Genomic DNA, 27,748 nt, shown 5'->3' on the forward strand with positions numbered 1-27,748 from the left:
CTGTGCTGTTATTCCCCACCCAACCCTCCCTCTTCATCTGAGCTGACCCCAGATCATTAAAACTTAGAATGTGATAGCTGAAAATAGACTAGTCCATGAGAAATCCAGTCCAGCATCCTCATTGTACGGGTGTTAGGAAGCTCAGCCAGCGACAGCCATGTGTAAATGGTCACATAGGCTAGAGTGAACCCAGATATCCTTCCAATTCCTAGCCCAGTTCTCTTCTGCTACAGTAGTACTTCTCAATGGGCTACACATTCAATCACCTGGGGATCTTCAAACAAACAAAACTTTGCCAATATCCCTACAGAATTCTCATTTCATTGGACTTTGGGGGATGCAGGCATCAGTATATTTTAGGAACTCCCTATATGATGGTCATGTGGAGCTAGAGTTCAGGATCACTGTATTGCATGCGCCTTCTCAGCCTCTTTCCCAGCTTCTGTTCAAATTCATTGAGTCTATGTTTGGGGTGGGGTTGGGAAGGGTAATTAGGAAGAAGAAGGCTGGGTTGCTGTATATTGGGAGGCAGAAAAGAACTCAGGTAAGAACCTCCGTGGGCCAGGTCAGAGACCCCCAACTGGTGATTGCTTAATACCTTCTGAAGGAGGGATTTTCCCTTTTGTTCAAACCCATGCTATCAACCATTTTTACTAACTACGGAGCCAGGTACTAAGCATCATTAGTTTGTATGGGTTGTGTTTTAAAAACAGACAAAGGGGACTGGCTCTTGATTTCTGGGAAAACAGGTAACAGAAAAACATATGCAAAAAACTTAAAACCTCTACAAAGAAACATGCCTCCAGAACCTTGCATACACACAGCCAGCTCTGGACTATGAACACAGTCATTCCAGCGGCCTTAAGTTATTGGTCTCTTAGAGCAAGGGTGTCCTGCTCACAATAGGCACTCCATAAATATTTGATGTGTGGACTGAAACACTGAGTCTGAAGGTGAGGAAGGCACCAGAGATCAAAATGGCCCCAGAGGACAAGGAAGTAATGAATAAGCCATCTGCAAGGTCACTCTGGAGGGCAGCTGGGCATGTGTCCTAAAGCTGACTTCCCACACCTGGTTGATGACAAGACTCAACTGAGGATTGAAAAAATATAGATTTTTGGTCTCACCTAGACCTACAGAATCAGTCTCCAAGAGTGGTGCCTAGGAATCTACATTATTTTATAAGCACCCTGGACAATTCTGATGACCAGTCAGGTTTGGTCATTTCTGCTTGAGGGAACCTTAAACCTGAACTTGATTCACCACGTGGTGAAGCAATTTAAAGTTCTACTTGGGATCACCCTGACTTAACTGATTTCAGTCATGACGTCACAACTTGCTAGCTATCCCCTTTGAGTAAGTCACCCCACCTCTCTGAGCCTGCCCCATCATTTGTAACATCCACAAAGGACAGCAGTCGTGTGGGTAAAATGTTTAGCAAGATCCCAGGCAAAAAGCAAGCCCTCAATAACCGGAAGCTGTTAGGATTTCAGCATCCTTTCTATGCTAAAGAAGAGAGAGGAGTAGCCAAGTGTCAGAGGCCTCACATCTACGGAGTGGGAGGCTGGCTGCTTCCCTCTCCAGCCCTGGTCAGTTCAGGCTGAATAACTGGGTGCTGGGAAAGGAAGTGAGGACTTCCATTTTATGCCACGTTGCCCAGTGTCTAAGGGGCGAGGTAAAAGGCTGCAATGTTTGTGTTCTTAGAACTCACTGGCCTCTATTCCTACGTCCTTCATTGTGTGGCTGGCAAGACCTAGAACCTAGAATCTCTTTGGGTTCCAGTATTCTCTTTGCGAAATGGGGATGATAACATCCAAAGTCCCGCCAGCCTCACTGAGAGCCTGGGAAGATCAAAACACACTGAATCACAGTCTACCCCGTTCGAGCTGGTAGTTAGCGCATGTCTGTGACGATCAGGTGCCACGCTAAGTGGCTTACGTGCACTATCTCGTCTGACCATCATAAGGGCATTAGAGGTAAGTTTTATCTTATACCCACTTTGCAGTTAGAAAAGGAAGGCTTGATGAAGACTAGTGACTCTAAGTCTCACAGCTGGTAGAAGGTGGAGTGAGCAACCAAACTCAGGCCGGTAGGACTTCCAAGTATAAAGTCATATCCATGACAGTGTCTCATGTCACCACAGTCTGTCACTGACATCTCAATCCTCTCCTCGGCCAAAAGGGCTAAATGATCTTTCTCTCTGAGTGTCTGGGTGTCCTATTTGGAGCCCAGTTTTTGACTCTGAGGCCTGAGTTTTACAACTATCCCCATGCTTTCCCCCAAACCAAACGTGGTAGTTAGGGGAGAGCTGGCTACATCCGACTGCACTTTTAAGAATCTATTCATCATAAAAATCAAACTTGCTGAATTTAGTTCTGTACTTTCATTAAAAAATAAAACCATCCGGCTGTTTTGATTTGCTAGGGTGCTTTACCGTGGACGGACCTCTATTTGGGAAAACTTGGCATCTAAAAGCCCATAGTGACAAAATCGATATATTAAGGGTGAATATTCACACGTTGTAAAAGGATTCGTTTCAATGTTCGTTTCAACTGCTCTTTCCTAAATTGGTTTCTTTTTCTCTTACTAAGTATTTGGCAGAGTGACTGGGGTGGGGAGAGGGAGGCAGAAAAAGTTCACATGGTACAGAAAGAGCAACCCGGAAAGTCTCTAAATGAGTCACTGGAAACACAGGATCACGTTTACCCAAAGAAATGATTATCTACAACTTGTCAGGAACACGACAGTTGCACAAAGTACACGTGAAGCTTCTTGATGTTTAATCGAAGGTTACAACTAAGACTCAAAGGGCTGGATTTGTGCCTAGTAAGTGAAAAACGGCACGAGATGTGAGTCAGTCGACATCCCTCTCGTGCTGAATGCTACCTTCTGAGTCCCAGTCTGGCTCTCCTGGTCCAGAGATCTGTTTCACAGGAACCTGAAAACCTGCCAAATCCATCACCGGTGATGAGCAGGTGAGCTGAGGAGCCCCTGATTTATGTCAAAGCATCCTAGGGGCAGAGCTGCCTTGCAAAGGACTGTCAGAACTGATCAATGAATAAACGAAGTCACTGACCAGGGGGACAGCTCACTCTCTTTCTTTTTTAGGGATTTTGTAATGAGAGAAATCACTAAGATTCATTTCGGGGCATGATGATATTAGCATACCCCCCCTCCCTTTTTTTAAATACTTTTCTTGGGGCTAGGGAGGAGAGAAAAGGGAAGGATGGAAGTCAAGGGATTTTTACCAAGGGAAAATCTATTCACCCAACTGGGGGGGGGGGGTGAGTTTGAGATGCTGCTCAGGGACTTTTTGAAGTTGTGAGGCCCTGATCTGCATGGGAAAAGACCAGACGTGTTGCACAGATACTCATTTGTCAACTTCCTCTGTGACTGGGCTCAAAATGGCTGTGTAAATAACTCAGCCGGGGAGGATGGCAGAGCAAAGCTCTGGCAGTTATTGTGCTATGAAATATGCATTAATTGCATTAAACATTCAGTCTGAAACTCAGCAGTGAGGCCCCTTTTGTCAGTTTTTATGGTGCACAGACAGAGACACCAGGATGCGGATGGCAATGGCCTTCTGTGTAGACCCCAATGCTGCAACAGCCCAAGCTTCTCCTCAGATGCTCCAGGAGAGGCGGGCAGCGCCCCGCTCAGCACCACGGTGCACACGAGGCCAGGGTCACCCGCTCTCACTCCCCAGGAGCCCCCCACCTCTGCTCTGCTCCCTAGACGCCACCCGCCCTGTCTTGAATTCCAGCCAGTGAGTCATTTCCTACTTGTCCGCCAGTGACAGAAGGGTTGGATGTGGAGGTGGAGGGCTCCGTGGCGTCTGTCCCCATGAGGGGTAAAGCGACTTCCCTCAAATAAGGGAAGGCAGTTCTCGTTTGCAGTTGATTACGACATTTGAAAATTCGAGGTGTGCTTTATCAGGGGGAGACATCATGTCAGGGCAAAAGAGCCGGAAGTGTAACAGATGCTTTTGAAGAGAGATATTGGAGAGAGAGAGAGAGAGAGAGAGAGAGAGAGAGATTTAATGTGTGCTAGAGGAGTCAAGCCTTAGGATGTAAAGTGCCTTTGGTCTTACCACTTGCACAAAATGAAGCACAAGAATCTCACTGGGGCATTCAAGGCCCTCTTCAGTTAGGCCCAACGGAACCTCCCTGACCTTGCTGTCTACGGTTTCCCTACGCTGAAGCCACTCTCTAACCAAAGTGGATGACATGTTTCTTAACTTGGCTTTTCTATCTGCCTGCCTTTGATTACACGATTCTGCCAAGCAACCAGTCAATCACGGTTTGCCGAGGACTGATAGGATTTTAACCCCGAAACGCCCAAGTCGCTGGAACCCCTTCAGTGCTAAGCACACCAGGTCAGTTGGTTCCCCCTGCTGTTCCCTCTGCCTGGAATCAGTGGCCTTCCACTCTGCATTTTCGCTCAGATAAATCCTTCCAAGTCATGTCAAATACCATCTCCTCCATAACCCATTCCATGCTTTTCCACATCGACTTCTCTCCCGCCACAGACCTCTAACAAACCTACCTCATTAACGCCTGTCGCTCTGTCAGAGCATTCAGTCCCCAACGTTTACAGAGAACCTTGTCCTTTTCCGCCTGCCCACTCACCACGTCCTCTTCAGGCGCCTGCCCACAAGGAGCCGGGCCCGGTCTGTGGAGGCCGCAGAGAGGTCAGCACTCGTAACACGGTGGAATAAACCTTTAACAAGTGGATGTGCAAATTCCATGGTCTAAGGATGAAAGAGTCGTCAAGACTGTCAAAGATCAGAGATTCAGGACTAGGGAAATTGCTAAAAGGAAATACAAAGTTCTGAAAATTCTGCAGACTCCCTTCCAGAACAGTTAATTCCTGGGAGATCTAAGGTCTTTGTTAATTTTTTCCCTTCACCAGAATTCTTGGTGCAGTGAGTGGGGATTCTTTTGCATTTATACATCTAATCTTTATGGGGGGGGGGAATAGAATCTCCTAATTCTATGTTTAAAGAAAAAATAACATGTTTTTTAAAAAATTTTTTTAAGTGTTTATTTTTGAGAGAGAGAGAGACAGAGACACAGAGAGCAAGGAGGGTAGGGGCAGAGAAAGAGGGAGACACAGAATCCAAAGCAGGCTCCAGGCCCTGTGCACAGAGCCTGACATGGGGCTGGAACTCATGAACGGTGTAATCATGAGCCGAAGTCAGACGCTTAACCAACCGAGCCACCCGGGAACTCAACATATTTTTCTTAAGTGCAATAAAATCAATGGTCATTTTGTTATACACACACACACACACACACACACACACACACATTGTGTGTGTGTGTGTGTGTGTGTGTGTGTGTGTTTGTGTTTATCCTATGTCATCATCCAAGGATAACCACCATTCACGTTTTGACGTATAATCTTCTAGACTTTGTATAGAAGTGAAGATAGAGATTTTAAAGCAGAATGAGATTTTACTACACATACTGTTTTCCACCCCAGTTTTAACAACAAAATACCTCTCCACATATTTGTGTATGTGCATGTGTGTGAATGTATACACACATCTGCCACATCATTGCTAATAGTCGTATATATTGTATTGGGTAGATGTGCCTTCATTTATTTAAACAATCCTGTAATAGGATCTAGTAAGATCATTTTTTATTTTTACCATTATAAATAATACTGTAATAAACCTCCTTAAAAATGCACATTTTCATAATTATCCAATATGATCAGACAGATAAAACCCTCCCAGTGGAATTACTGGGACAAAGGATGGGCATAATTTAAGGCATTTGACGCATATTGCCGTTTACCCATCTAACTTACATTTCGTAAAAATCTGTTTTTCCGTACATTTTTGCCAGCCAACATATATTTTGTCCAGCTACAATAGCTAGAGATCCCAAAGAGCATTTTTTCTCAGCGAATGCCAACTTCCGTGATCGCCACCACACAAAGTAAAGGAGAAATCAATCCAGGGGTGGCGTAAGTGAAGGAAAACCCCAAACAAGCCTACTCGCAAGGCAAAGTAGTTAAGCTGTCTTCTTAAGCTCACTCCATCAGAGTTATTGCCACTTATTCATAAGGGCATCCAGCAACAGCTGTTCACCTGGCCAAGCAACCTCTCCAAAGAAAGATCCCCATATGTTGCAGGGAGATGCACGTGAGCTGGTTCTTAGAGAGAAAATGACCTTGTTTCCTGGTTCTGTGTGATGATGCTTCAATCAGAGAGAAGGGGGCGGCGGGGGGGGGGGGGGGGGGGGAAGAGCCCAAATTCAAGGCTTGTGGAGGAGAAACTTGTCATCTTCATTATTTTATTGGGTTCAAAGGGCTCGCCCACGCTTTGTTTCATCTGGAGGTGGACAAACAAAGCAGGTCTGTTAGTGACACTTTTATCACTGGGCTTGCCCAGAGCCCACAGGCAGCAAGTGGCAGAACCAGGCCTGGAACCCAGGGCTTCTCGAACAATCTTGTCACTGTAAATCTCAAAAAAAAAAAAAAAAAAAAAAAAAGTTCCGTGAAGTTACAACAGAGAGAAAACAGGAGTAGAATTCTGACATTTTTGCAAATATTTATATACGTAATCACAATATGTTTGTGCTACTTTTAATTTCTTTTTTAAATGTCAAAGGTGGTGCGGGACCTCTGCTGCAAGGGACAGGTGGGTATGGAAGTTGTACAATTGTGGTTGTCTAAGGGCTATGGGGAAATGATTGGCCATGTACTTAGCCCCACCTTGTGTTGCTAGAAAAGTCTCAGTTTGGTCATCTGAAAAATGGGGATCTACCTCCCAGGGTTTCTGTGAACATGAAAATGCCTCAGAGCCAGTAAGTACCCAATGACACTCTATCCTGTGCTTTTTATTCTTTGAAGCAATTTCATCCCCTCTCCTGGACTCTAAGCTCTTTAAGAGCAGGAATAACGTCTTGTGGCTCCACTGCTGAGACCAGGGTCCTGGATGACATTCCTCCTACACACCCACAGGCGTATGCAGACTACATGCTATCTTCTGAAATTGTACTGGAACATTATTTTATGTTATACACAATGTTTAATGGACATTAAGTAACATTTCATAGTAATATATAGAAGTTTTTAAATACATGAGTTCATAATATGGATATTTTTTCTTTAACTTTTTTTTCCCATTTAACACTACAATTTGGACATCTTTTTATGTAGGTGCATGTAAATCTTCCTTATTCTTTGTATTGGCTACATAATATTTCATCAAAATATTGGACTAAAATATCCAATGGACTAAAATATCATAAGTTTATTTTAACTTTTTTTTGGTAGATTGTTGGATATTTCAAATTTGTCACTTTCACAAGTATTGTCATGAAACATTCCATATATATGCCATTGTCTACATATGTAAGTGCTTCTTGGAGTCAAACCTGGAAGTCAAAATTTAGGGTCAGAATTCTTGTATCTTTCACATTTTCATCAATATTGTCAAACTGACCTTCACAAGGCTGCTCTGAAATATTCTCCTATGCATCTGAATATTCCTGTTTCCCTGGGTTTATAGACCAGCCCTGGGTTTTATAATCTTGGACAATTGGGAGAAAAATTCTATCTGTTGTCATTTTAATTTCTTTTTTAAATAGTGAAGCTGAACATTTTACTGGCAATTTGTACACTCTTTTGTTTAATTGTCTGCTCCTGCTTGTCAGTTTTTCTATTGATTTTTTTCCTTATTGATTTATTTGAATGCTTTGTGTACTAAGGATATTAACTCTTTTATCTGCAAGTTTTAGGTACTTTTGTTATATTTTTAAATTATTTTTAATTTTGACATAGGGATTGTCTCTTTACTCTCTCTGGCTTGGTATTATGCTATAATTGTCTTATTTTGTCCTGACCTAATTAATGCATTCTCCATTTGTAAAATGATAGGACTTGAGCAAGGTAATTTTTAAAGATGTTCTATAGAGTCAGGATTTTACATGATCTAGAACTGCATTGATTCAGACAAATATATGGCAGCCAGTGTAACTTTCAGAAAACACTGTATTGAAAAGATATATCTTAATAAAACATTTAGTCCTTCCATATGTAAAATGTAACCATAATGTTGGCCAGAAAATATTGCACACGAGGGGCCTTCAATGGATATTTTTAATTTAAAAAATAAAATTAATTCATTCAAAATTCAACATATTTGATGAACTCCAAACTAACGATTTAATCATGACTTGCTTTCCGCAGTTCCACGAGGTGGCATCCCAGGAGTCGACGTTTTATGCTGAGCGGCTGTGTCCTCTAAAGCTCCAAACGATTGGACCCGAATGGACACCTGACCCAGAAGCAGCCAATCCATTGGCTGGACAGCAACGAACGACCTATGTGACTTATTTATTTATTTTTAATTTATTTTTGAGAGAGAGACACCCCCTCCCCCGCCACAAGTGGCGGAGGAGCGGGGGGGGGGGGGTGTACAGAGCATCTGAAACAGGTTCTGTGGGACAGCCCCAGAGCCCGATGTGGGGCTTGAACTCACTAACCCACTAGCTATGAGACAACGACCTCAGCCAAAGGCAGACCCTTAACCAACTGAGCCACCCAGGTGTTCTCATGTGATTTATTTTTTTTAAAAAGAATAAAGAAAAACAGTGGGGCAGTCAGATTTCTATTTCGGCAAATTAATTTTGGGAAACTGAAAGAATAAACCAGCTTGCAGTAGAAGGTGCAACCCCAAGAGTCGTCAGACAGAACTATGCTCTTCCGTATGTATGTTGACCCCTTTAAACTCCGAAAAGGGCCAGCTTCGTGGACAGGCAGCCAGTGGTCAAACAGGGCCCCATGCTTGGATTTAGTGCTGAATTTTATTTTTTTGAGTTTGGGTTTTGTTGGTGAAGTGGATGGGACAATGGAACATGGACCAGGCGCTCGGCTTCCCGAGGCTGCGTCCCAGCCCTGAGTTCTCAGACCTGCTCCCCCTCGTCCGTCCCACCTTCTCCTTCCTTCCTCCTCCCTACACTGCCCAGCAGGGAGCCGAGTCTGGGCCGGGGAGGGCTGGACCCCTGTGCCCTGTGGCATCTGGAAATGGGGTGCGGTGACAGCTGTCCTTGCCCCAGGCTGGCACACCATGGTTCATTTGGTGTGATTCATTTGGTGATTCAGTGGAGCAATCTCTCAGCCTCCCCCAACCCAGGTACTTAGTGCATCATCACCCGCAGAGATTGGGTGTTGGGGATGGCCGTCTGCCTTGGGTTGGGGCAGTGGACTTGTGGGAAGGGATGATGCCTGGCTCAACTCCTCCACTCCTCCCTTAGGCATGGTGCTCATCTGGTGGATGGCAAGGAAGGGGAACCCAGCCGTGGGTGCCAAGTTTCAGGCTTGGGCTCCTAGACACCAAGAGAGTCTGCACTGCCCTGCCAGTGTCTCCGTGCCTGGGGAAGGTGGTGTTAAATAGCAAATATAAAACACCAAGGAAGTGGAGACAGAAAGAGACAGAGAAGAGAGACAAAGGGCCGCTGAAGAAAGAAGTGTTACATTTTAGTTTGCATTTTTTCCTCCGTTTTAAACAAGGGACCCTTCATTTATTTTGCAACGGACCTACCAAATTATGAATAGGTCCTGACTCTAAGTCAGCTGCAGAAGCCATTAGTGAGGAAGAGAGAACAAAATGGATGTAGAGAGAGGAGCTGACACATAGAGAACAAGAGCTACCTCTGGAATGTGATGAGGCTTCACTTCCAGTCTAGACACTTGTAATCAACCCTCTTCTCCTGAGGTAACAGAGAAGAGCTCTGTGTCTTGCAAGTAAATAAAACTGATTAAAAGATGAAGGCAAAGACCCCCTGCAAGGTTCTAGAGAGTCCCAGCCCTTGTCTCAAGGAGAACGAAATGAGATATAATAACACAATAAATAATAATAGTAAGGACAATAACATATCACATTTAATCCCCACAACAACCCGACTACCCCATGAGGGAGGAACTATACGTTCACAGATGGGGGAACAGAGATGTAGACAGTCCAGAAGGCAGAGCCGGGACCTGACTTGCTGCCTAGGAGAAATTTTTCTCAGAGTGGTAGAAAACACCAAAATATCAGTGAGAGGGGAGCAGGCTGCTTCCAGCTGGGGAAATCAGGGGATGCTTTTTTCAGAGGCTGTGCCCAACATTTAGCATATACTTGGTAAAGGTTTGCTAAAAGAACCGAATGAATGAATGAATGAATTTGTATTGGATTTAAAAGGAAAGCTTTGGGGATGGGGGAGAAATGAATGAATGAATGAATGAATGAACTTGGATTGGATTTAAAAGGAAAGCTTTGGGGATGGGGGACAAAAACAGGTGGGCAGATCATTAGCAAAGGTCTAGAACAGAAAATGGCAAAGTGAGCTTGCACATGGGCAAGCAGGCCAGCTTGGCCGGAGTTTAGGGCACTTAAAGGGAGCAAGAAGGATGTTTGGACCAGTAGAGTCTCCAGGCCGAGAAGTGTGTGCTGTATTTGGTAGGTAATCTTGAACCACTGAACATTTATAAGCAGAAGAGATATGATCAAAGTCATGCCGTAGGAAAGTTAATTAGTTGATAGTGAGTAGAATGAATCAGAGGAAACAGAAACAGAGAGCAAGGAGATATCAATAATGTGTGAGAATAGACCAGGCAGGAGGTAAGGAAGGCTCCAAGAAGATGGAGGGAAAGGATCTGATAAGATACTCGTCACAGGAACAGACAGGAGTTGTCATGTAGTTGTCATGTAGGTGTGTGAGCAGGGGTGATCAAAAAAGGTGGTTCTCGGGGTGCCTGAGTGGCTCAGTCGGTTAGGTGTCTGACTTCAGCTCAGGTCATGATCTCACAGTCTGTGAGTTCAAGCCCCGTGTCGGGCTCTGTGACGATAGGTCAGAGCCCAGAGCCTGCTTCAGATTCTGTGTCTTTCTCTGTCTCTGCCCCTCCCCTGCTCATGTTCTGTCTCTCTCTGTCTCGAAAATAAATAAAAACATTAAAAAAAAATTTTTTTTAAAAAAGGTGGTTCTTGGGTGTGTAGCCTGTGTGCCTGGGAAAAAGGAAGCCAAACCAGTAATCCCAAAGTCAGACGGTGGATCTTTTTCTTATGTTGACAAGGAGGGAAGGGAAGGAAAGGCCCTGAAAACACCGGGTTCTTCCTGCGTTTAACTTCACCCTGGGGATGGATATGGTAAGTGCTTTCTTCAAAATTTCAGTCCAGTTCCAATCACATGAACATGAATTCGGTGGGATCTATATTTCAGGGTTTTATGAATATAGATAGTTAGAATCTTAACATGAAAACAGAGGTATGGCACTAATTCCAGCTCCACGAATTTAGAATTTGTGACTCTTCTAACTGGCTAGGCAAAACTTTACCTTCATTTAAGCCAATTCATGCTTCATAAACCAGGACACATGGCACGTTTAAATATTTCAGGGGGGGCATCTACCACATTTGAGAGAGTCAAACGTTTTCACGTTATTCTCCCACATCCTGACGAGCATCGTTCACGTAAAATGGCGGAGGCGATGTTCTTTATAAATCCCTCTTGTCGTTTCATTAAAGAGGATCCTTTGGCTCCTCAACAAGACCCGGTCCGGGTGCTTGAGCTATCATCTGCCCTCATAAGAAGTAAAAGTGCATTTCTTAAACTCCTCCTCCATTTCAGGCTTCTTCCTGATTCAGGCTGACCTTTACCATACATCACTGCAAAGAAATCCCCGAGGGGTTGGTTATCACGGTGAGCTGCTAGTCATCTGAAAGGCGAGGTCACTGCCTCTTTGTAAGGTCTGCTCACACTGTGAAAAGGGCCATTGGAGGCATGACAAGGAGGCTCGCCCAGGCCGTTCCACTCCGCCGACTTCCAGATCTGGGCCGAGTCGATTGCTTTTCATTTCCCAGTACCTGAGATCCTGCCATCACATCGGCCTCCTTGACACTGGCCCCGGGTTTCCAGACTAGGACATGGCTCCAGCTCACCCAGTTCACGCGCCAGTAATTGGGTCAGTCCTGTAGTTATCGACTTATTTGTAATTTCAAAAAGGCTGCATGTCGGGGAAGGGAGTTCCCATTTGCCAGGGTAAAGAGAGGGGGGTGGCCTCAGCTCTGGGATCTGGAAGCGGGGACAAGATTAACCAGTCGTCGGAGCGACTTCAGCCATACCTTAAAGCATTTCCCTTCAGATGAAAATGTTCCAGACTAGAAGAGGCTCCCAGAGAAGGCTGGGAAAACAGCCCTCAAGGTTCAAACTGACAGAATGGAGCCTCGCTGCTCAGAGTTGGTTTCTAAAGGCAGAATGACCTCTGAAATCTTGCCGCAGGACTTACAGGCTGCTAATTGGCACAATGGGTAAATATGCCGCATGACCGTAATCGATGAGAACGATTTCTCCAGACCCTGGATGAAGCCGGTGGTGTTAGCGCAGCGCCCTACTGTGCACGCTTTCGGGGAGGGGGAGGCCGGCCTGCACGGTTACCCCCTGATTTCTCCGGGCCACAGAAGGCAGTGTGAACAAAGGGAGGCATAAACCACAATCAGAGGACATGATTCTTCATTCCTTCTCTTTTACTAAAGTCACGATGCCAGCCTTCTAAGCGTTTGTGTTATTTGTATAGGCAACAGGCTTCCTAAGCGGCTTAAAAATGAACCGCTGAGGGTCACCTGGGTGGCTCAGTCGGTTAAGCTACCGACTTGATTTTGGCTCAGGTCTGATCTCCCGGTTGATGGGATCCAGCCTCCGGTCTGGCTTCCTGCTGACAGCAGGGGTCTGCTTGGGATTCTTTTTCTTTCTCTCTCTGCCCCTCCCCCATGCATGCTCTGTCTCTCTCAAAATAAATAAATAAATACACATCTAAAAAGAAATGAGCCACTTACAATCTTCTTTGCGGGTTGGCTTTGCCCACAGTAGGTACTCAATAAATGTGTGATTAATTAAATTGAGTCAGTGAGCAATGACGGCTTTTGTTTTGTTTTGTTTTGTTTCCAAATGGGTCTCCTTTTTCTAAATGGAAATCCTGGGGCTGCCCTCGTAGGTGAAGATCACTTTCTTCCCTTCCGCATTCCAGGCATGTGCCCAGAGGCCTTGGGCGGGTGAGGCAGAGGAGGGTCTAAAATGAGCTCACTGACATCAAAATCCCCTAAGGCTTCAGAACCTGGCACTTGACATTTTTCACATTCTCTAGAGATACTGGCTTACGTTTAAACTTCATTCCCTTTCCCGTTTCTTCTCCCTGTCCCCCCCCAACGAAATGAATTATCTTTGCCTGTCCCTTATACAGTCAACCATTTCAAAACAAACTCGCCTCCTGGACAGAGGGTAGCTTTAGGGACCCTTGTAACCAGGCTGAGGCACCCGGAGCTAATATTAAACCAGTGACCTCGGATCTCCCCGAGAGCACATGGGGGCCACCACACCTGAGAAGCTTGTTCTTTGACCCAAGACACACACCTGCTGTAGGAATAAAGTGGATTTCCCATGTGAAATTGTCCCTGACGCCCCAACTTGAATTGACCCCTTTGCAACCTGACCTTAAAGAAATCAGTTAAATGCTTAATTGGTGGACATATCAGGTGTAAACAAGGGATGGGGGAGATAGTTTCCCTGAAGTCAGATAAACTACTTCCCCTTTCCCTATCGTTTTCTTTTTTAAAACTCGATAGACTCCAAGGTATACGAAGGTATTTATTTCTGAGAGATGTTGTGGACGATATGCCTTTACAGACATTTATGTGCCTCTGGCATGGTCACAGGTAATAACCTTCTCGAGAATAAATGTTGAGAAAGCTGCATTGTAACAGACAGAAACTTGAACATTTGTGTCAGTGAGAAGTTAACCCCCCACCCCCCAAAGGAAGCAAGATTCTTAAATCAGTAACGTGATCTGTTTCTGTTTGAATTTAAAGATTGTAGCAACTTTCCTTCCGACCACTAGTAATATAATAATTGTACCCGATTATAACTCATTTCTTTCTGAGAGAATATTCTTTGGTACCTCGTAGTCATAGAAGACAGTCTGAGAAGCAGAAATGACTAATTGGTTTTTTGAATCTGTATTTTGTATTGTTGGAAAGAGGTCTAAAGGAAGGATTCTCAGACAGCATAGGGCACCTCGCCCCTAGCAAAGCTTGGAGGAGGACGAAAATGTTATGTTTCCCCACATCCCACTCCCACCCAGTCCTACTTGTCTATAAGAATATCATCTGGATGAACGACTGTTACTAATGCAACTTTGTTCTCGCTGCGTAGGGCCAGCAACAACATACAGAACCAAAGTCAAGGTGAAATGTGAACACAAGCAACGAGAAGAGCTGGGTGGAAAGAGCCAGGGAATGGAGACATCCTAGCAGGTATCTCCCCCAGTTTCCTTGGTCAAACACCACCATTCCCTTTTATTGCTGAGTTAATCGCCTTTGACTTCTTCACAGTCCCTCTATTTATGCAATCCAGAATAACGTTTGATTTCTTTTATTGCTCCAGATCCTGGTGCCAAAGGCATTAAAATTTTATCTTCCTCTGCCCTCGGATTCCTCCTCTCAAGTCTACTGCCTGTGGCCGTGGAGGGTCTGTTTGACCTCTGAATTTCTTGTCCCTAGTCTCGTTGCCTTCTTTGTCACTACACTGAATTGGATAATCAAATTACCCATCTCTCCTGGTGGACCGCTTAGAGTTTTATTGTCCTTCCTGACCGCCTTTGTTCCTGCCTCAGGCACTTCCGTGCTCTTCAGCTCCCGCCGGGGCTTCCCTCACTCTGTGTGGGGGACTGGGGGTCCCCTAGACGAGTATGCCCAGCTCAGCCCCTATACCTTTTCCCTGTGGGTCGAACACTCACCCCTGCTCTAGTCCCCAGGTTCAGCGACACAGTCATCACTCACCAGCCTCATCCAGGAATGGATTCCCCAAGCTTTTGCAGAAATTACCGCATATAATGTGATGGAAGGGGCTCCTCGAATATCTACCCCCCAGATAACCCTTACCGCCAGCACCTGACTTCATTGAAACCTTTCAACTCTATACAAAACTAAACAAAACCCAACACTCTGGGGCCATTATTATTTACTGTGATTCTAAGAAGTATTAATGTGATCCATTTCCTCCTTCAGGTGGAATTTGATGGCCTCAATCCAAAATGACCACCCAGCTCTCTTTTCCTACCCAAAATGACCACCCATAGTTCCGTGGCTTCTGGCTACATCCTACAGCTGCACACTGAGCATGTGCACTCCGCTGAAATGTACACTCCCTGAGGCAGGGACCACAGACATCTTATTCGTCTACGCACCTCCCCAAATAGAAAGCATAATGCCGAGCATGTAGCAAATCTTCAATATATATGAAAGTTATATATATTCCAATATATATGGAATTCCAATATATATATTCCATATATATTCCAATATATATGGAAGGAACATAGGTAAGGAGAAGAGAGAGGACTCAAATATGAGGTGGGTCTAATGATGTAAGACAGCTAGGAGCCATCACTGACCATTTGCTGATGGGATTCCCCCCCTCCCCCACCAAAAAAAAAAAAAAAAAAACCTTTTGCTTTTCAAACTCTCCCTTCTTAAGTTCCTGTTATTTATTATTCAGGTGTGATAGTGTATGTTCTTCCTTGGACTGAAGTCTCTAAAGGTTCTTTCCATTTTCCGTGCTTCATTTCTGAATCTGTCAAAGTGACATTTCCTCGCTAGTCTTCGATCTTTCTTTGGTTTCCCCTAGAAAATGTATGTCAGTTTCCAACGTTTGTTCCCCATCTTCCTGAAAGTTCCAGGGCAAAAAATTTATTTAAACCTTTTTAGTCACCTCTACCGCTTTTTTTTTCCTTTCAATAAATTACCCTTCCCGTGTCTTCGCCACCCAGCTGTCTAGCTCAATGACCCCTGTGTTCCTTACGCACTAGGGAAATTTTCCCATGATTTCTCTTAACCTTCAGTGCAATCTTTTTCATTCGCTACCTTTGCCTTTCTTATCTTTTTTTACACTCTCTGGACTTTGTTCGGTAATCCTCCCCGGCCGCCTCTGTACCTGATGCTTAATGCCTCACATACGCCTCTTTCTTACCTTTGATTACTTTTTTTTAACTTGTTCATCCACATTGTGGATTCTCTTATTGCCAGGACTGCATGCAAGATGACCCCTGGGTTTATATTAATTTATATTTGAATACTTTTCATTTCCAACCGTGTTCTCCATTTCTTCCCTCACCTCAGCCCCTGTGCTTTTACCTGGCCCCTCCGATGCTCCTCAGAAATGCAGGGGCGTCTTCATGAAATGGCATAGTGACAATGAACTCTGCTTCTAGTCTCAGCTACATCACCCGCTCCCGAAAAGTAACGCGAGGGAGAGAAGAGGGTGCTCCCAGGAAATGTGTCCGTAAGGAAATAATCCTTGTAGACGTAGGACAAAAATTCTCCTCCATGAGTCATTGTCTACCCAGATGCCACCCGGGGAGCAAACATTTCATGAGAAGAACCACAGACAGAAGAAGGCTTCTTTGCACTGAGCTTCCTCCCGCTCCCTCAGTGATAAGGAGCCCACAAGGTTACTTTCAGAGGAGAGGGCCCCGGATCTAGAATCAGGGCAATGGCGCCCCAGTCCTGGTTTTGCCACTAACCGGCTGTGAAGTCTCAGTACCTTCTTTTCCCTTGTCCTAAGTCTGTTCTCCCAGCCTCAGTTTTCCTTGGCTGTAAAATGAGGGATTGAACTCCACAATTAAGGGTCCTGCCTACAGTTGCAAGGGCATCCACTGTGACAATTTTCTTTCAGCTGCTGCCATAATGAAGACATAAGCAGACTTTGTCCTCATTATTCACACCTTCCCTTTTGTTCTTTTTGCTCTCTTTTAGGCTTCCCTTCCTCCCCAGTGTACTTGGTGCACCTGTTTCCCCCCAGTGCTACCCTGTTCTGTAAGATGTAACTCCATTCATCCTCCCGGCCTTTCCCTAAGGAGGAAGCCTCCTGAAGCATGCAGACCAAGGGGCCAACAAGGCGGCATGGTGCAGAAAGAAAGCCAGGAGTCAGACTTCTTGATTTCACACATGACCCTGGGGCTTCTGACGTCCTCATCTGCAAAATGGGGACAACATTCGCACTTAAGTCAGAAGGTTCCTGAGAGGATTCCGTAAATTACTCCTCATAAAGCCTTAGAAGAGTACCTAGCAGGAAGTAAGCACCATATGAATGTTAGCCAAAGGGAAAAGAAGTATTTGTGTTACAGAAGTCTCCAAATCTTAAAACAAGAGACTGAATTCTAATGCATCAAGTTTCAAGAAACAGTAAACTAAATGAAAGGTTTGGAAGCTAGAGAGGACTATTGTGTTTCCCTAAAATCACAACACACAGGTTGGCATCCCCAACACACACACACACACACACACACACACACACATACACACATACACACACACACGGCAGTATTCCAGGGACTGATTTTGGAGCTCAGATTTCGGATTTTAACCTAGCTGTATTACTTTATATCAAAACTTCAGTTTCCACAGAGATATTCAGTATATATTTTTTTATTTTGAATGTAACAAACCAATTAAAGAATGTTTCACAGTAGGCCCCTTTTGGGCTCCCAACCAAAGACCGCGTATGATCTCCGAGACCTTTTAGTTTCTGTTATAGATACAACTTGTAACCATGAGGTGACCTAATTTTAAATTTCTCTCTGCCACCAGAACCTGAAATGTATCTTCTCCAGCAGGTAAACTCAGTCAACTCATACAATCTAACATGTTTTAGAATATCCTTCTCTACGGGTAAGAGGATAATGGGTGAGGGAGATGCCTTCAAATAATAAAAAGCTCATGACTCCCAGCCACTTTATTGTCAGATGTCTGGACACAGGACGGATACAGCAACTGTTGGGGTCTCTGGTGCCATGATTCTAGATTTCAGGGACACTTGGGAAACATATCATCGTCCTCAAAAGCAAGTCACGCTATACTGCAAGACTGCAAGACTCAGGCAGTTTATTGGAGATTTAGCCCCATGAAAAGTGATTTTTTTGTAGGACTTGGCTCTAACGTACCCAGTGGGTGAAAACTGTCTCTTGAAATGAAGTTGATGTAAATGCCAAAGTCATAGTGGAGGCACCTCAATGACCTTGTTCTTCTAATATCTAAATACTAATGTGTGGAAAACTACAGACTGATAATTTGGAAGGAGAGAGCTCTTACTTGAGGAAATAATAATGAGAAAGATGAGAGAGGCAGCAAAGATTGAGGACACATTTTAAGGCTCACTGTTATTAGAAATATGACTTTTCTCAAATATTAAAAATAAACCTTTAATTCCCCTCATGCCATCCAGAGTCTTTTCTACAAACATCTGGATAAAGGAATCACATCAAATCCATGGCGTTTTGAGACATTCCTGGAGCATAGATGTTCTTGAGATTATGTTTTTGGATTACTTGACTAGAAATAATAAATACTTTCAGTACTTAAAGCTGTAATGCTTTGGGTTGGATTTGGATTTTTGTTTCATTTTAGTAAAAGGTGGAGATTCAAAGTCAGCTCCTTAACCAGAATGATATATTGGATGTGAATATAGTTTATTGCTTTCTGACCTACATTTCCCCCTTTTTTCATCATTTGAAAAGTTACTTGACAAGTTGAACGCCTGCAGCTCAGCATTTCCAAACATCTGCCTTGAAGGAAGCACTTTGCTTCAGATTTTCACATGATGATCAAAAGTGGGTTTAACTTTCTCAGGTTAAATGGGAACAAGGGGGATGGTCTGACGAGGATAGAAATATATTTGAGAGCAACATGAAAGAGAAAAAAAAAACACTTGGAGCTGGCAGAAGCTTAACCCTAGAGCCAGCTTGGACTCATGAAGACAGATTTCAGCTGAGAGATGAGTCATCTGTGGTCCGGCACTGGCTCTGGCCCAGTTTGCCCATCTGTACGATGGGGACTTCAGAGTCTACCCTTTGGAAGAATGTAAAGTCAGTGGATGACGACCATGTGACCTAATGTCCCGACTCTGCTGTAAACCAGCTGTGTGACCACGGGACATCCTGCTATCCTTTGAATGTCCTTTTCCTATTAAAAAAAGGCCCCCTGCCCCCACTAGCATTCTGTAATTGAGAATTTGAAAAGGAAAGCTCAAACATGTAGATGAGGGCTTAATACCAGCCTAAGGAAACCGGAAGTTAAGATAAATTAAAATTCACATTTTTAATTCAGGCCATGGAATAGTACGTACTGGACTCCTGATATGAGCCAGAACAAGGGCTACAACCATGAGCAAAACGAGACAGGGTCCCTGACCTGTCTGAGTTCATAGGAAGACCAACATCAATCAAATAATCATACAAACAAATGTAAAATGTCAAGGTATGGGTTGGAGAGCCTTTAAAAAAGAAGAGAACACAAAGAATAAAAAGTTAAAATGTTGGGGCGCCTGGGTGGGTCAGTCGGTTAAGCGTCTGACTTTGGCTCAGGTCACGATCTCACAGCTTGTGGGTTCCAGCCCCATGTAGGGCTGTATGCTGACAGCTCAGAGCCTGGAGCCTGCTTCGGATCCTGTGTCTCCATTCCTCTCTGCTCCTTCCCTGCTCAAGCGCGCTCTCGCTCTCTCGCTCTCTCTCTCAAAAATAAATAAAAACATTAAAATTTTTTTTAAATGTTAAAATGTCAACAAGTGACTTTATAACCTATTCTCAAACTGGGTCAATAAGGACTTGAAAACAAGTACAGAAAACTAAGGGTGCCAGTGTTTTGAAATTATCATCTGTTCTGGTATTCCACAGTGCATCACGTGGAATGGATTCCATAACGTATTGTATAGCCAGCCACCATCTTTCAGGGGTCTCCCTGGTTCAATTCCACTTCTGTTTATTCACTAAGTCGACACATTTTTGCCACGAAAGCACAATGAACCAGACATCTCGCCAGGCACGAGGCATACAATATTAGCAAGACAGTTCTCGCCCAGTTAGCCTTTGCTGTGCGACAGAACTTCTCAAAACTTAGTGGCTGAGCACAACCACGATTTATTAATTTTCATGATTCTGTGGGCTGGCTGGCTGGTTCCCCTGCTGACTGCCTGGCTGGGTCGTGTGCTTGCCTTCAGCTGGAAGCTTGGCTGGGCCACAAGGTCCGAGATAGCCTCACTCTAGCGACAAGTCCAGCGGTGGGTGCAGGCTGTTGGCTGGAGTGTCTCTGTTCTCCTCCAGCTTCTTTATGCAGTAGTCCCAGGGCAGCATTCTGAGACACACACACACACACACACACACACACAGAGCGCAGAAGCTGCAAAGTCAAGCCCTAGCCTTGGAAGTCATATAGTATCGCTTTTATGGCATTTTGCTGGTCAAAGCAAATCACGTGAGCATCCCAGATTCGAGGTAGAGAAACAGAATTCACCTCTAAGGAGTGTACAGACCGAGACGGGAGGACTCTGTGGCCATCATCATGATTAAGAGCACTTGGGTGGCTCCCTTAGTTAAGCATCCAACTCTTGATTTCAGCTCATATCATGATCTCACAGTGAGGTCATGAGATCAAGCCCCTCATGGGGCTCTGCACTGGCCATGGAACCTGCTTAAGATTTTCTCTCTCTCTTTCTCCTTCTCCCTCTGCCCCTTCCCTGCTTGCGTGCACATGTACAGGCTCTCTATCTAAAAGAGAGAGAGTGTGCAGGCGCGCATGCGAGAGAGAGAGAGAGAGAGAGAGAGAGAGGGCATGCGTGGATTCTGGAACCAAAGACCCCCTGAGTTCATATCCTGCTCTGTCACTCGCTCAAGCGCTAGTGAAGTAGCATCGGACAAGTTCCTTTATGTCTCATTTATCTGTAAAATGGGAACACTAACAGTTACTATTGCAGAGCCCTTGAGAAGATTAAATGAGTTAACATATGTAAAACCATTAAGAGAGTGCCAGGATTGTAGGAACCAGTGAATAGAGGTTAGGTATCAGTATTAGTATTAATCCAGTCTATGTGGGACACAGAGATTCATCAATAAATTGCACGTGAAGATTAGCATTGGTGCAGAGGGCTCTGAAGGAAGGATGGAAACTAACAAGAACAAATAGCACAGAGCGAGCCGGGGAGCTGCGCCATGAAGTGGCTGTCGGCTGAAGCCTGAATGGTATGCACACGAGTCCAGATGAAGGCAGGAAGGCATCTTCAGGAGACAGGAGCTGTGTCTACACAAGTTAAGGTGGAAGGAGCACAGGACACAAGGAATTGAAAACCCACTCTGTCCTACTTCTATTCCCTCAGCACTTAAATAAAAGAGTTGAATATTAGTAACTCCACGTTTTGTTGACCCTTCCTTTAAAGCGCGGTAAAACCTTGGTTTGCGAATGCCATCCGTTCCGGAAACACGCTTGTCATCCCAAGCACTTGTGCATCGAAGTGAATTTTAAGAACCATTGGCTCGGTTGTGATCAGATGACATTCGGCGTCACGTGCTACCCGTATTGCAAGCCATCGCTCGTTTATCAAGTTAAATTTTTTTAGAAACACTTGCTCGTCTTGTGGAGCACTCGCAGAACAAGTCACTTGCAATCCAAGGCTTTACTGTATTCTTAAAACTATCATGGAAGCAGTGGAAATGAGCCAGAAATGGTTTGTCTTCAGAGTCAGACAGACCTAGTTCCCAATTCTGCCCCTACCACTTACCAGCTGGGCAAACTTGAGCAAGCTGCTTCACCTCTCTGAATCTCAGGCTCCTCACCTATAAATGAAAACCAAAGTACTTTACCCGTAGATTGCCGTGCGTAGAGTACGATGTGCAAAATATTGAGCCGTCAGAGCAGACAGCGGCGGGCTTGTGTACCCGTGCTCGCCACAGCTCAGGCCTGGGTGGGAGGATGAAGTGATGGAGACTGGGAGCCTTCCTATAACTTAGGCACCAGTAAACAGTTGCTCTTACTATTATTATGGTCAGTGTTCCCTTTGTCTCCCAGCTCCCCAGTGGGGCTCTCTAAGCGCCGTGTCCCCTCCCTTCTCCCAAGCCCCCTAGGTGTGACCAGCCCAGGGCTCTGCGGCCAGCTGCTGGTCCCCGAGTGGGGTTAGCATGCTGAGACTCAACCCGCTCCAGTGCCGTGGAGACGGCTAAAGATGAATCACACAGACCAGTGCTGAAAGGAGAGGGAGGTTTAAAGCTGGAAGGTTTTAAGGGGCTGGGGCTCCCCTTCCTGGGGGCTCCTCGGTGCGCCCTACCCTTCTCCCCGCTCTGTGCCCCTCACTCCCAAAAGCACCCCCTCCCAGGGCAGTGCAACGTCAAGGATGCAGCCAGCCTTTTTCTTTACCCCCTACCACTGTTCTCTCTCTCTCTCTCTCTCTCTCTCTCTCTCTCTCCCTCCCTCCCCACCCCCTCTTTTTTTTTAACATGCAAGTTGCCATGAAAAATTTGTTAATGAAATATTTGCTCAGAAGTCTGCTCTGGTCTAGACTGATAACCTATCTGTGTTTGAGTTTGGCTTCCCATATTCTAAATACTCATCTTCTGTCTGTTTAGCTTATTGATTGGTTTGGCAGGAAAAGAAGCCTTGTCATCAGTGACCAAGGTCAAACTAAACAAAAAGGGAAGGGTGGGGAGGAGGACGAGAGCTGAGGGGCTCTGAGGAGCTAGGAGACTTCTCCAAGTTTCCCTGAAGGGCCGACCCCCTCCCGTCGCCCCACCCCAGCCCCGGGGTTCAGTTCCACAGGCCACTGGGAAGCCCTGCAAATGCTTCAAGGTGGGAGTCGGCAGCTGGTGTCCACCAAGGGGACTTCTTGGACTGTCCCAGGCAGGAGTGTTAAGAGGGATGTTCACGCATACCTTGATGAACAGAGCTGAGGGCTTCTCAGGGTGCCATTGCTGATAGTTCTGGTAAAGTCTAATTTCTCAGTAAGGTGCACTTGTTAATTAAAGGAACGAGAGTTGCTAAATTAGCAAAAATAAAGCACAAATTCATGCCCCCAAACAAACATTGATAACCCACAGCACTTAGGACTCTCTTGGGATCTGAATGTACTACTTACCGGTTTTGCTTCTGCCCCGCCGTCTTAATCATGTCTCTGGAGGCTGACGACTGAGGTGGCGGTCCAGGAGCCTAGACAGGCTGGGCCATGGAGGGGTGCCTGGGTGTGTGGAAAGGCGCCGGGGTGGGGCCGGAATCCTGCTTCCACCGCTATCAGCGGTGTGACCAGGGCAAGCTTACTTCGACTCCCTGCGCCTCAGTTTCTTCATCTGTCAAACATAGGTCATACTACCTACCTGAGAGTTGCTATGAGGAAGAATGAGATAGCTTCTAGAAAGTGCCATGCGTGCTCAGAGATCTAGAGGAAACTCTCTGGGATCATGTATCTCCTACAGGGACGTCACGAGGCAGACCCTCCACCCCACCACTGCCGTGTGGGGAGACTGAGTTACGCCGACCCAAACCTCATTCCCTGGCTCGCTGCCTGGGGGTCATGGAGATGCACCAGGTATTCTGGGCACTGGAAATGCAGGTACAATTAAGGCACAATCCTAGTTCTCCAGGAGCTTCTGATATTTGCGGGGGGGGGGGGGGGGGAAGCACAGACACATGGAAAGTAAATGGTCACAGACACTGGGACTCGAAGGACAGCTGAAAACACAATGGAGGAGTGACCATGTCTCCCTGGTGGGCGGAGGAGGGAGGGAGAGTCCGGAAAGGCTTCTCAGAGGATGTTTTGAATTAAGTGGTGCTTACCAGGTGGACCAGGGAGAAAGTGAGCGTGGGGAACAATGACATCAAAAAGTGGCCTGCACAGCCTGTTCTGAGATGGCAGGTGGCTCCTGCGGCTGGAGGGCTGGGTGGGGACAAGTGAAGTGACAGGCTGAGGCTGGAGAGGGTAGTGAGGGACTGGGGCTGCCTGCAGGGAGTGCAGGAGTGTGTGGGGGTCAAGAAATAGAGGCAGTGAGTACGGACTCCTCGCCAGAAATGCATCTGCTACTGCAAGGAGGATGGGCAGGCACCAGTTATCGAAAGGATGCTGTCAGAGACTTTTTTTTTTTCAAGTATGAGACTTAAAACACACTCATAGGCTACCTGGAAGGAACCGGAAAAGAAGGGGAAGTTGAAAACATCACAGGGAGAGGAATGACTCAGTCAGTGGAGCCAGATGCAGGGCCAGGAGTCACGGGAAGGGAGGGGATCAAGGCCCCAGAGCGAGGGTCTGGCGCAGGGGCGATACCTCTTCCTCGAGCCTGGAGGGACAAAATGAGAAGGTGGGTTGCAGGAGGGAAGGCCTCGCGGAGAAGGCCTCGCAGAGAGGCCGGAGCTTTGGTGCTTGCTTCTCAGAGCTCTGCATTGCTCTGAGCTACAAGGTTATCTGCTGAGCAAGAGAGGCTGGGATGAGGGAGGAGAGTGGAGAAACCAGGCAGTGTTCTACTGGGAGCTGGGGGGGCAGACGGGAAGGGGCTTATCTGGTTGCATTAAAATGTGCCCTGGAACCTAAGGGCCCAGCTGAGGCCACAGATCACCACCCGCCGTGGCCCCAAGGCACCCGTTTGGGGGACTACTTCCTCTGAACTCAGTTGAGAGAAGGCGTGATGCAAATGATTCGTTGGACTGAAGCAAGGAGGAGCTTCTGCAGGATTGTAAGCCACTGAGGGTGCTGGGGAGAAGATGGCAGAAGGGATAGATCCTAGGGCTGGCCAGAGAAGTGAAGCCCCCTCGGGAGATTAACAAGAAAAGTCAGGAGACAGCGGGTCTCCATGACTTCAAACAGCAAGTGGGCCGGCAGCAGGGACGGAGCCCAGTGGTGGGCAGGAAGACGGGACAGCAGAGTCATATCCTGGGCTTTCAGAGGAGGGCGGAGAGTTCCAAGGGCTGACAAAGCCCAGTGTGTGCCCTGAGAGCAAGCAGGGGCCACAGTGGAGTCAGAATGAAACTTGCCCATCTCTGGAATGTCAATGCCCAGCGCTGGGACGCGGGGAAGATCACCCTGCGTGATTCATTATTTAACAGGGCAGGATTCAGAGAGGGAGTGCACTCAAGTTTTGAAAAACATCTCATTCTGTGCTTAGCCCACGGATTCCAAAAATGTCTGCCACGGGGAGGTGCCCGCGGTACCATTGAAAGTGAGAGGGAGACCTTGTACACTGATTAAGGCCATGGTTCCCAAACCGTGCACCCAGGCACCCCAGGGCGATGCCGCAAACTCACCAGGGTTTTGAGGTTGTTCACAGTTTCAAGATAGATGGTGCTATGCTCCTTTCGGTGACATCATAGCTGTGAAAAGCTAGACTTTAGTGGTTGCTGCGATAAAAAGCAAATACTGAGTAAACAGCAATGCAGAACAGGAAATGACAGTGCTGTGGTCCAGTCTGCCTTGAAGATTTGAGAAGTTGGGCAGTAGTCGAAAGTCACAAGCACCTGCGAGTAAGTGTGGTTATGTAGGCGTGAAATAGCTTCCAATTCATGTCACTTCAACTCATGTGTATTATTTTTTCAAATGGCTACTAAATGATTAGGACATAGCTATTTATTATTTGGGCCATTGAACAGATGGAACTTTGGGGTATTTATTTCGACCTCAGGACACCATGAACCATATCACTGAGGCCCTAAGGATGCTGTGAACCTTCAGGTTAATGGATTACCCACACTTGGGTTTCCGATGCAACTTTCTTAAATCACAGAAAGTTAGAGTTGCAAGGAACCTGAGAGCTGATTTAGAACAATCTCTCACAGAGGACGCAGCCAAGCAAGGATAAGGAGTGTTGTCAAAGGTGATCAGTTTCGGGTATACTTAGAATAAGAACTCCAACGCAGGTCTCCTCCTTCCCTGTCTGACGTGCCTTCTGCTGAAAACAAGTAGCTTAATCCACTCATACCATTTGTGCAATAATAATCACTCGTTCATTTTCTCTCGAAACCCGATTTATAGACGTGAAAAGTGCCAACTCAGGAACGTGCAGATTGTTCCTCGCTGGTGTGAGCCATTACTGATACCCGTTCTTATTAACAGGGACACGTCTTCCCTTGCTGACACCCTTCAGGACCCTGTAAGTTGAAAGCAACCCCTTTTGATGGAGTGAGACTGAATTCTGGAAATGAAATCGGTAGACTCTGTAGATTCTAGAGGGCCACCTTCCCAAAACTTTTCTAATCTTCCCAGTTTGGGATATTGTTGAAAACAAAACCTGCCCAAGCACGTAGAGAACAATGAAGCTGCTCAGGACACGAATGTAGGCAGTCAGCGGGGCTCAATCACTAGGTCCTGCGCAGAAACTTCGATGGCTCTCGGATTCAAATTGTGCTTCAGAAATATTATGAATGTGTGGCTCGTGGGTGGCTCAGTAGGTTAAGCATTCGACTTGGGCTCAGGTCATGATCCCACGGTTCCTGGTTTCGAGCCCCTCAGTGGGCTCTCCCCTGTCAACACAGAGCCTGCTTTGGATTCTCTGTCCCCTTCTCTCTTTCTCTGTCTCTTCCCTGCTCATGCTCTCTCTCTCTCAAAAATAAATAAACATTTTTTTTAAAGAGGGGTGCGTGGGGGGCCCAGTTGGTTAAGCATCTGACTCTTGGTTTTGTCTCAGGTCCTGATCTCAAGTTTGCGAGTTCAAGCCCCACATCAGGCTCTGCACCGATAGTGCGGAGCCTGCTTGGGATTCTCTCTCTCTCTCTCTCTCTCTCTCTCTCTGCTCCTCTCCTGCTCGTTCTCTCTCTCCCTCTCTCTCTGTGTCTCTCTGTCAAAAATGAATAAATAAACTTTTAAAAAATCTTAAAAAAAAAAAAAAAGAAATACTATGAATGTGAACACATTATTCTGAGTCACATTGTCTAAGCCGATGAACTAGCTGAAGTCCCTCTCCCATGAACCGAGGGAGATTGGTTGCTTTCTCCAGGATCCCTGATGACTCCTGGGAGAGTTCAGGCAGGCACCGGGGGTGGGCTCGGTTTCCGTCCTCTCCCCCCTTCCTCCTGCCCGGGGCAAGGGTTGTGTGCCCGCTGCACCTTGCCTCCCCTCCTGCTTCTCTCTGTTGTGTCATCTGCCTGATAGCCCCGCCTGGAAGACACCCCTTCTAATTAGCTCCCCAAGGCAATGCCTGTATCAGACCCAGACTAACAGTAAGGGGCCGGGGGCCCACACAGAACAGGAACCAGCTGAAATGTGTATGTTCGGAATCACTGGCTGGAAAAGTCACCAGCCATTCCTCCCCACAAGGCTTTCTCGCTGGCCTGGTCCCCAGCCTCCAGCTTTCTACCACCTTCCACATCTTCCCCTGGTCTGCAGGCCCCTTCTGCTACCTTCTCGTCCCCAGTGCAATCTCTCGTCCCGCGCAGAAAATTCCACGTTGCTCTCACTTTGATAATTAGAGAATGTATTCCTTTTGTCACTAAAGTAGCTCGGGTCCTGGGTTCCCACAACCAAGTGGTTGCATCCAACAAAGTAAGGTATCGACACTGCTTCCTGGAGTTGTTGTTCTTCTTCCTTTTTTCTTTAAATCTTTTAATGTTTATTTATTTTTGAGAGAGAGAGAGAGACAGAGTGTGAGTGGGGGAGGGGCAGAGAGAGAGGGAGAGAGAGAGACACACAGAATCCGAAGCAGGCTCCAGGCTCCGAACTGTCAGCACAGATCCCGATGTGGGACTTGAACTCACAGACCACGAGATCATGACCTGAGCCGAAGCCGGACGCTCAACCGACTGAGCCACCCAGGTGCTCCTGGAGTGGCTCTTCCTTAGCATTTACCGCAAATCATGCAACAGGGTTGCTTTAAAATATTCAAAATTTCCCGGGTTAGAGGCTATACTTCGCAGGCTAAAAGCAGCCATATGAGAAACACAGGGATTTTCAAAACCCCAGCTTCG

General features: G+C 46.1%; 1 long non-coding RNA gene across 4 annotated transcripts; it reads left to right on the forward strand.

Annotated features, from left to right (window-relative positions):
- Window positions 1-1,706: 1,706 nt before the first annotated feature.
- LOC125925911 (uncharacterized) lies at window positions 1,707-18,262 on the forward strand. Of its 4 annotated transcripts, none has more exons than XR_007458926.1 (7): window positions 1,707-1,976; window positions 4,284-4,375; window positions 8,206-8,343; window positions 10,978-11,146; window positions 11,628-11,961; window positions 14,205-14,305; window positions 16,805-18,262. It is a non-coding gene; the product is annotated as an uncharacterized LOC125925911 (long non-coding RNA). The 4 variants fall into 4 exon arrangements; XR_007458928.1 differs by lacking the exon at window positions 11,628-11,961 and having other exon boundaries at window positions 16,805-17,123; window positions 17,639-18,262; XR_007458925.1 differs by lacking the exon at window positions 11,628-11,961.
- The last annotated feature ends 9,486 nt before the right edge of the window (window positions 18,263-27,748 follow it).

Source organism: Panthera uncia, chromosome F1 (assembly GCF_023721935.1).
Source record: "Panthera uncia isolate 11264 chromosome F1, Puncia_PCG_1.0, whole genome shotgun sequence".
In the NCBI taxonomy this organism is placed as follows: domain Eukaryota; kingdom Metazoa; phylum Chordata; class Mammalia; order Carnivora; family Felidae; genus Panthera; species Panthera uncia.